The sequence below is a fragment of the Phocoena phocoena genome, chromosome 5, assembly GCF_963924675.1.
Source record: "Phocoena phocoena chromosome 5, mPhoPho1.1, whole genome shotgun sequence".
Classification (NCBI taxonomy): domain Eukaryota; kingdom Metazoa; phylum Chordata; class Mammalia; order Artiodactyla; family Phocoenidae; genus Phocoena; species Phocoena phocoena.
Window position 1 is genome coordinate 29,246,447 of NC_089223.1, and position 7,926 is coordinate 29,254,372.

The 7,926-nt window shown below is 40.1% G+C and overlaps 1 pseudogene; it reads left to right on the forward strand.

Moving 5' to 3' along the window:
* Window positions 1–557: 557 nt before the first annotated feature.
* Window positions 558–1,685, forward strand: LOC136123607 (heterogeneous nuclear ribonucleoprotein A3-like; annotated as a pseudogene).
* Window positions 1,686–7,926: the final 6,241 nt, after the last annotated feature.

Below are 7,926 nucleotides of genomic sequence, written 5' to 3' on the forward strand. Positions count from 1 at the left end.
TGCTTAAACCAGCCAGAGTCAGTTTCTATAGCTTGGACACAAGAACCCTGACTGATACACTAAATCTAAATCCAGAAACAAAAACTTTTATAACAGGTATCTTGAATAACTGTGGAATTTTTCCAAAGAACAGATCAGAGTATCTAATTCCTACCCAGTGAATTGTTCGATTTTAAAACAAGCAAACAAAACCTCTATTGACCTCATGCCTATCTCCAACCCACAACCCATTTCTTTGCTTTGATTCTGTATTAATTAGGAATAGATTTGGTTAATGTAAGAGGGGAAGACATGCAAGTGTTTCTTCTCTCACACTAAAGATGTGCAAAAACAGGCAAGCCATTGAGTCATCAGAGATCAGACTCCTTCTACCATTTTTTCCACTGCATTGGATTTGGATGTTGTGCTCTAAATTACCTCATGGCTCAGGATGGCTGCTCTTGAGGTAAAGTCATCACACCCCACATTCCAGGCAGCAGGAAAAACGCGAAAGTGGTGTTCCTCCCAGCTGAATTGCTTCCTTTTAAAAAGCTTGCCTAGGCGAGTCCGGTCTCAAAATGGAGGTAAAATCACCACCCAGTCGCCCCCAGCCCGACTCTGGCCATCGCCGCTGCCGCAGGGGGAGGAGGTCCATGATCCAGAGGAACCAGAACAGTTGAGAAAACTGTTTATTGGTGGTCTGAGCTTTGAAACTACAGATGATAGCTTAAGAGAACATTTTGAGAAATGGGGCACACTTACAGGTTGTGTGGTGACGAGAGACCCCCCCCCCCAAACAAAATGTTCCAGGGGCTTTGGTTTTGTGACTTACTGTTGTGTTGAAGAGGTGGATGCAGCAATGTGTGCTCGGCCACACAAGGTTGATGGGCGTGTACTGGAACCAAAGAGAGCTGTTTCTAGAGAGGATTCTGTAAAGCCTGGTGCCCATCTAACAGTGAAGAAAATTTTTGTTGGTGGTATTAAAGAAGATACAGAAGAATATAATATGAGAGACTACTTTGAAAAGTATGGCAAGATTGAAACCATAGAAGTTATGGAATACAGGCAGAGTGAAAAAAAGAGAGTGACTTTTGATGATCATGATACAGTTGATAAGGTTGTTGTTCAGAAATACCACACTCTTAATGGGCATAATTGTGAAGTGAAAAAGGCCCTTTCTAAACAAGAAATGCAGTCTGCTGGATCACAAAGAGGTCGTGGAGGTGGATCTGGCAGCTTTGTGGGTCATGGAGGAAACTTTGGAGGCAGTGGAGGTAACTGGCCGTGGTGGAAACTTTGGTGGAAGAGGAGGCTATGGTAGTAGAGGTGGTGGCAGCAGAGGTAGTCATGGAGGAGGTGATGGCGGATATGATGGATTTGGAGGCGACGGTGGTAGCTATGGCGGTGATCCTGGTTACAGTAGTAGAGGAGGCTATGGTGGTGGTGGGCCAGAATATGGAAACCAAGGTGGTGGATATGGTGGCGGTGGTGGAGGATATGATGGTTACAATGAAGGAGGAAATTTTGAAGGTAACTATGGTGGTGGTGGGAGCTATAATGATTTTGGAAATTATAGTGGACAACAGCAGTCAAATTATGGATCCGTGAAGGGGGGCAGTTTTGGTGGAAGAAGCTTGGGAAGTCCCGATGGTGATGGCTATGGATCTGGTGGTGAAAGTGGTGGATGGGGTAGCAGAAGGTTCTAAAAACTCCAAAGAAAAGGGCTACAGTTCTTAGCAGGAGAGAGCAAGGAGTTGTCAGGAAAGCTGCAGGTTACTTTGAGACAGTCGTCCCAAATGCATTAGAGGAACTGCAAAACTCTGCCACAGAAGGAATGATGATCCTTAGTCAGAAAAGTTACTGCAGCTTAAACAGGAAACCCTTCTTGTTCAGGACAACTGTTCATGGCCACAGTTTGCAAAAAGTGCAGCTATTGATGAATGCAATGTAGTGTCAATTATATGTACATCCCTGAGCTCTTTTATCTGTTGTAGCTTTGACTTTTTCTTTCTCTTTTCATTATATCAGGTATATTGCCCTGTAAATTGTGGTAGCAGTACCAGGAATAAAAAATTAAGGAATTTTAATCTTTTCAAAAAAAAAAAAAAAAGAAGCTTGCCTAGAAATACTATGTCAAGAACCTAGTCCTAGGACCACATTTCAGTCTTCAACTACAAGGGAGGCTGGAAAATGAAGCCTTTGTTCCAGGCAGCAAAGACAAGGTAAAGAGGCTTTGCTTCTAAAGTAAAAGGGGAAGATAGGTGTGAAGAGTGAAGAAGGCAAGTAGTATCTCTGCCACACCTCCACAGCAAAATTTGTACCCCCAAATAAAAGTAGTTCATATTCATGCTCCTCTCACTGTCCTCCCATCAGTATTCTCCCACCTCCACCCCCCTGAAACTCTTCTTGTCAAAGTTCCCAACTTCCAAATTGCCACAGCTCATGAAACGTTCTCAACTTGACATTCTTTTACTTCTAAACAGCATGCGACACCATTTACCACTTTCTCCTCTTGCTCTCCACCACCCACTAACTCCTCCTGGTGTCCCCACTCCCTCAGTGGCTACTTCTTCTCAATCTTCTTTGCTGGTTCCTTCTCCCCTGCCCTCTTCTTTGATGACACACTCCCTCCAAAGCAGTGTATGCAACCCCCAGCTTTAAATATCGTCTCTATTCTGATGGCTCCTAAAATTATATCCTCAGCCCTGACCTCTCCTCTGAGTTCCATACTTATGCTGATCTGTGTCTACTCCACATCAACACTTTGCATCTCATATTCGGCATGTCCAGCATGACACTCCTGATTTCTAAATCAACAAACAAACAAACAACAAAAAAAATGACTGCTACTCAGATTTCCCCCACTGTGTAAATGAATAACCATCTACGCAGAGTTGCTCAAACCCAAATACTGCTATTCCTTGATTCCGCGCCTTCTTTTGCACCCACACATTCAGTTCATAAGTAGAGGGTTGTTAGCGCCACTTCTAAACATATTCCAAGCCTGTCCACTTCCCTCCAGCTCCACAGCTGCTCCCACAGTGCAAAGTTCAGAACCAGCATCATTTCTCACCTGGACTGCGGAACTAGCCACAGAACTGACTTACCTGCTTCCAAACTCCTTCATCCCACTTTAAAATATAAGCCAACCCCAAATCCTTAAGTAGCTTCCACTTTTACTGAGAATCAAATCAAATGGCCTATAAGGCTCTTTGTGGTGTGGACTCTGCCTACATCTATGACCCCAGTTCATACTACCCTCTCCCTCTCTAGCTACACTTTAGCCACACTGGGCCTCTTCTCCTTCAACACATCAGGCTCATTTTTGTTTTAGATCACTTGCATTTGCTGTTCCCTCCATCTGTAGTATTATTCCCTTCAGATGTCATCTGGTTGGCCCCATTAGCCATTCAGGCATTCAAGTGCCACTGCCTCGGAGACCCCTTACCAACTCATCTGATATTGTGCTCCACCCACCCACCTGGTCCTCTTTTGCTCTACGTGCTTTTTCTTTTTCTTTTTCTTTTCTTTTTTTAATAGTCATGATCCTATCCAAAAGTTTTGGGTATTTATGCATTTGCTTGTTAGTTGTTTTTCTCCACATTGGAATGTTAGCTCCATTACAGCATCAAGCTTGTCTATCTTATTGTCACACTATCTCAGCTGCATCTGAGATAAATATCTGTTAGCTGAACACATGCATGTTTGCACCGTAAGAAAGAGCAGGAGAGGAAGAGAGACTCTGTAATGGAGAGTCCGAACACTCCATCAGTCACAAGTGGTTTTTATGCAAGTTCCTCCAGTGTGGTGTAAGTACAAGAGAAACCAAACTGGGTCTGGTATGCCCTATGATCTGAACCAGCAAGACATTTCCAGGCATCAGGAAAGGCTGAAAGTGAGGAAAAGTGCGATTCAGTCAGAAGGCAAGCAGGGGGACGAGGACAGAGTGTATTCTGAGGGAAGGGTGGTGACAAGTGGTTCAAAGCCAAGCCAAGAACAGCCTGAGTATATTGAAGTTGCCGTGTTATGTGAAGTCTGCGGTGTGGGGCAGGATTGGGGCTAGTTTCTTATAGGAACTAGAGAAGAGTCATAACCCAGAAGAATCAATCTCAGGGAAGAGAAGACATTTATACATTGGATAGGTGGTGCCATTTAGCTAATGTAGGTCATGTGACAATGACTGCAGTGAAACTGGTCATGATCCCCATGTGGCCTTCTCCACACACCCCCCAAAATATTAATGCACTGTCTCTTTCCCCAAAACAAATAAAAACATTAGCACTTGTTTACCAGTATAACCATTGTTACTTAGGGTAAGTTTGATGTCAATGATCAATGTGGTCCTACAATGCTACTGGATTATAAATTTCCCTCTAAACCTTGGGGCCATGGGAACATTTCTGTATGTGGAAATACCAACTAAATAAAATGTGGATCTTTCTAGATCATTACAAGAGCAAAAGTCATAAAAATATTTTTATCCATACTCTCATTCCTCAAAGTGTTTTCAGGTACATATTTCTACAGAGGAAAAAATTACACTGTACACATATATTTAATATAGATTATAAGTTAAAATCACAGATCAACTAAGCTCCTAACAAAAGAGGTATGTTTAAATATATTTCTGGTATACCAATGAGTGGACTACTAAATTTAATAATGGAAAAATGAAATAAAACCAAATGGAAAAAGTAGAACACAAATTGTGTCTACAGTAAAAGTATATGCACACACTGTGTATGTACATGTGTGGATGGATACACAGTGATGTGCTGGAGCTGACTTGTATTGTAGGTTTTTGAGAACCAACTGCTACGTTTTCAGGGATTTTGCAAACCAGTTGTTAAACACGGTCATTATGAAAAATTAAACAGATATCTGTATAGTGGAAATACTATGTGCTGGCCACTACTGCGCATGTCTTATTTGGTACCTCACGGATGGTTTGAAATTGGCCATGACAGCAGCATTTACACCATGGAGACTGGCAAATGCTACAAATCAGGGTTGGTTATTTTTGTCATGCTGATTGTCTAGACTTAAGAAAGTGGCAGAGAATATGTTAATAATGTTATTAAACTTGAAATGTGTCCAATCTGTTGTCCTTACATTGTAAGTGGAATTAAAAACTGAAGCAATATTTTGCCAGTATTTGAAAACTTAGCCAAAAATGTGCTCTTCTCACTGACAAATGAGGGAAGATCTTACATTATCACTCTTTTGTCTTAAGCTTTAATGTAAATGAAAATATTAATCAATGTTCATGTTAGACCCACACTTTAAGTGCCAGTTGCTAAACATTTACCAGCACAATACTTTGTGTGCCTGTAAAACTAGAGTTCATGATTGTAAAGAAAGCAACAGATAAACTAAAATTTTGGGTGAAATACTAATTTTATTTTATTTATTTTAAAATTTTATTGGAGTATAGTTGATTAACAATGTTGTGTTAGTTTCAGGTGTATAGCAAAGTGATTCAGTTATACATATACATGTATCTGTTCTTTTTCAGATTCTTTTCCCATATAAGTTATTACAGAATATTGAGTAGAGTTCCCTGTGCTACACAGTACGTCCCTGTTGGTTAACTATTTTATATATAGTAGTGTGTGTATGTTTATACCAAGCTCCTAATTTATCCCTCCCCACCACATTTCCCCTTTGGTAATCCTAAATTCGAAATCTGTGAGTCTGTTTCGTAAATAAGTTCATTTATATCATTTTAAAAAAATTAAATTCCACATATGAGTGATATCATATCATATGTGTCTTTCCCGTTCTGACTTACTTCACTTAGTATGATAATCTCTAGGTCCATTCATGTTGCTGCAAATGGCATTATTTCATTCTCTTTTATGGCCAAGTGATATTCCATTGTATATATATACCACATACTAATTTTAAATATTTCCATTTGTAATGACTTTAATATAGAATAATAATTACTTTAAAAGTGAAATAATATAACAAACAAACCTTCCTAGAAATTTTAACATTTTCCAGAAGTAACATTATGGCACAAACACAATGAATTATTTATCTCTTGACTTTCTTTCCTTCCACAAGTATTGAGCCCCTACCATTAGCAAGGCACTGTTTTATCCCTGATCTTATAAAGCTTATAAATCTTGTGTGGAGTCAGAAATAAAACAAATAATTGTAAAAACAAATATTTAAATGTCAATTTTGTTAAATATGTAAAAGGAGAAGACTAGGAAACCTAGACTAGTAGGATAGGGAGGGCATCTTTTAGGAAACGAACTTTAAGCTGATATTACAAGTAAGAATAGGAGTTAGCTCAACAAAGAGGGTAGAGAAGAGCATCCCAAGCAGAGGGAACAGCATAAGCAAAGGCCCTGAGGGAGGACAAAGCTTAACCCAAGGACACGTCAGTGTAGTGTGGGGTGGCCAAGGCATATGGGGCTGGGTCTGAGTGCCAAGGCTGGAACCACATTGTACAGGGCTTTACAGACTATGGTAAGGGGTCTGACTGTTCTTCTAAGAGTAATGAGAAGCCATCACTGAATCTTAAAATTGTTTGGCGAGTAGATGCAATGGAAATTAAGAATCAAGGTAGCTCCACTGGGTTCCAAGTGAGAATTATCTGCAACATAGAAAGTGGTGTAATCAAATCCTTTTTTCTTTTGCTTTACATCATACTTCATGATAATTGGGATAACGTAGAAGAAGACCCAAAGGTCTTGGTCCCATCAGATCTGGGAAATCTAAGGGAAATAATATCATTAGAATGCCTTAATTTGGCCTCCCTATATTTAGTTCAGATTGGAACCTGGTCTTTTGAGATTCAGATATAAGTATTTCAAGCCACCCAACCCACATGGTACAATCCCTTTCCAAGATTATTGCAGATTCTCAGGGACTTCAGTTTGCCTGGTTCCTGGGGCACATGAAGTTATTCCAGGCACATCTGGAATCTTGTTCTTTTCCTACTCAATGCTAGAATCAGCCTTACCTAGCTTCCTTCCTTCCTTCGTTCCTCCTTCCTCCCTCCCTTCTCCCCCTTTCCTCTCCTCCTCTGCCTCCTTTTCTTTTTCTGATTGTTTTCCTCTCTCTCTCTTTTGTTCTCTCGTTGTCACTCTTGCTCTCCTAAAATGAATTCATCCTGATACCTCCAGTACTAACCCAACATTCCAGGGTTCCTTCTTGTTTCTCCCTTTTCCTGTTTGTAACCCCCTTTTCTTACAATGAAAAAACCTGACTCCCCTTATCCTCAATATACTGACCTACTTGCTCATGCCAAGAATACACAATTTTTTTTTCAGAATTGCTAAACCATACCACTGAGAAAACACATCATCTGTATTTTGTTAAATAAAGACACTGCAGTTCAGAATGGTTAAGTGATTTGCTTGAGAGACTAGGAAATGGCAAAGCCAAGATTATCCTTCTGTTCTTCTGACTCCTTCTTCTGTGTCCTTCCCACCATTTCTGTTTTTTCAAGACATGAAGCAAAATAATGACTCTAAATATTTTATCTCTACTTATAATTCGTCAGCCCCACATGTTCAAATAGTACTCAAGGTGTCAGAAACATGACGGAGTAAGGATGTTGACAGTTTCAACTGGAGTTTTTTGAGTAAGTTCTATACTTTTCATGAGGCAAACAAATTCAGAAGCCACTTCAAAAATGACATGATTTTTACCTTGTATTTTCTGAAAAATTAGCCAATGAGATCAGTGAATTAATTCTAATTAGATGGAAACAGATTATCGTGAGCTTATTTTGACTCCCGTGAGTTCTTTCTCTACCCTCACACCCTAGAGAAGTGAGCTAAGCAGAAAGGTAAAAATTAGCCCACTTCCTTAGATGGGTGGGGTGTTTGTTTGCTAGAGAATCACAGGGTTAAGATTCTAACATTTGATGAAATACTGCCATTTACAGCAATATGGATGGACTTAGAGATTGTCATACTAAGTGAAGTA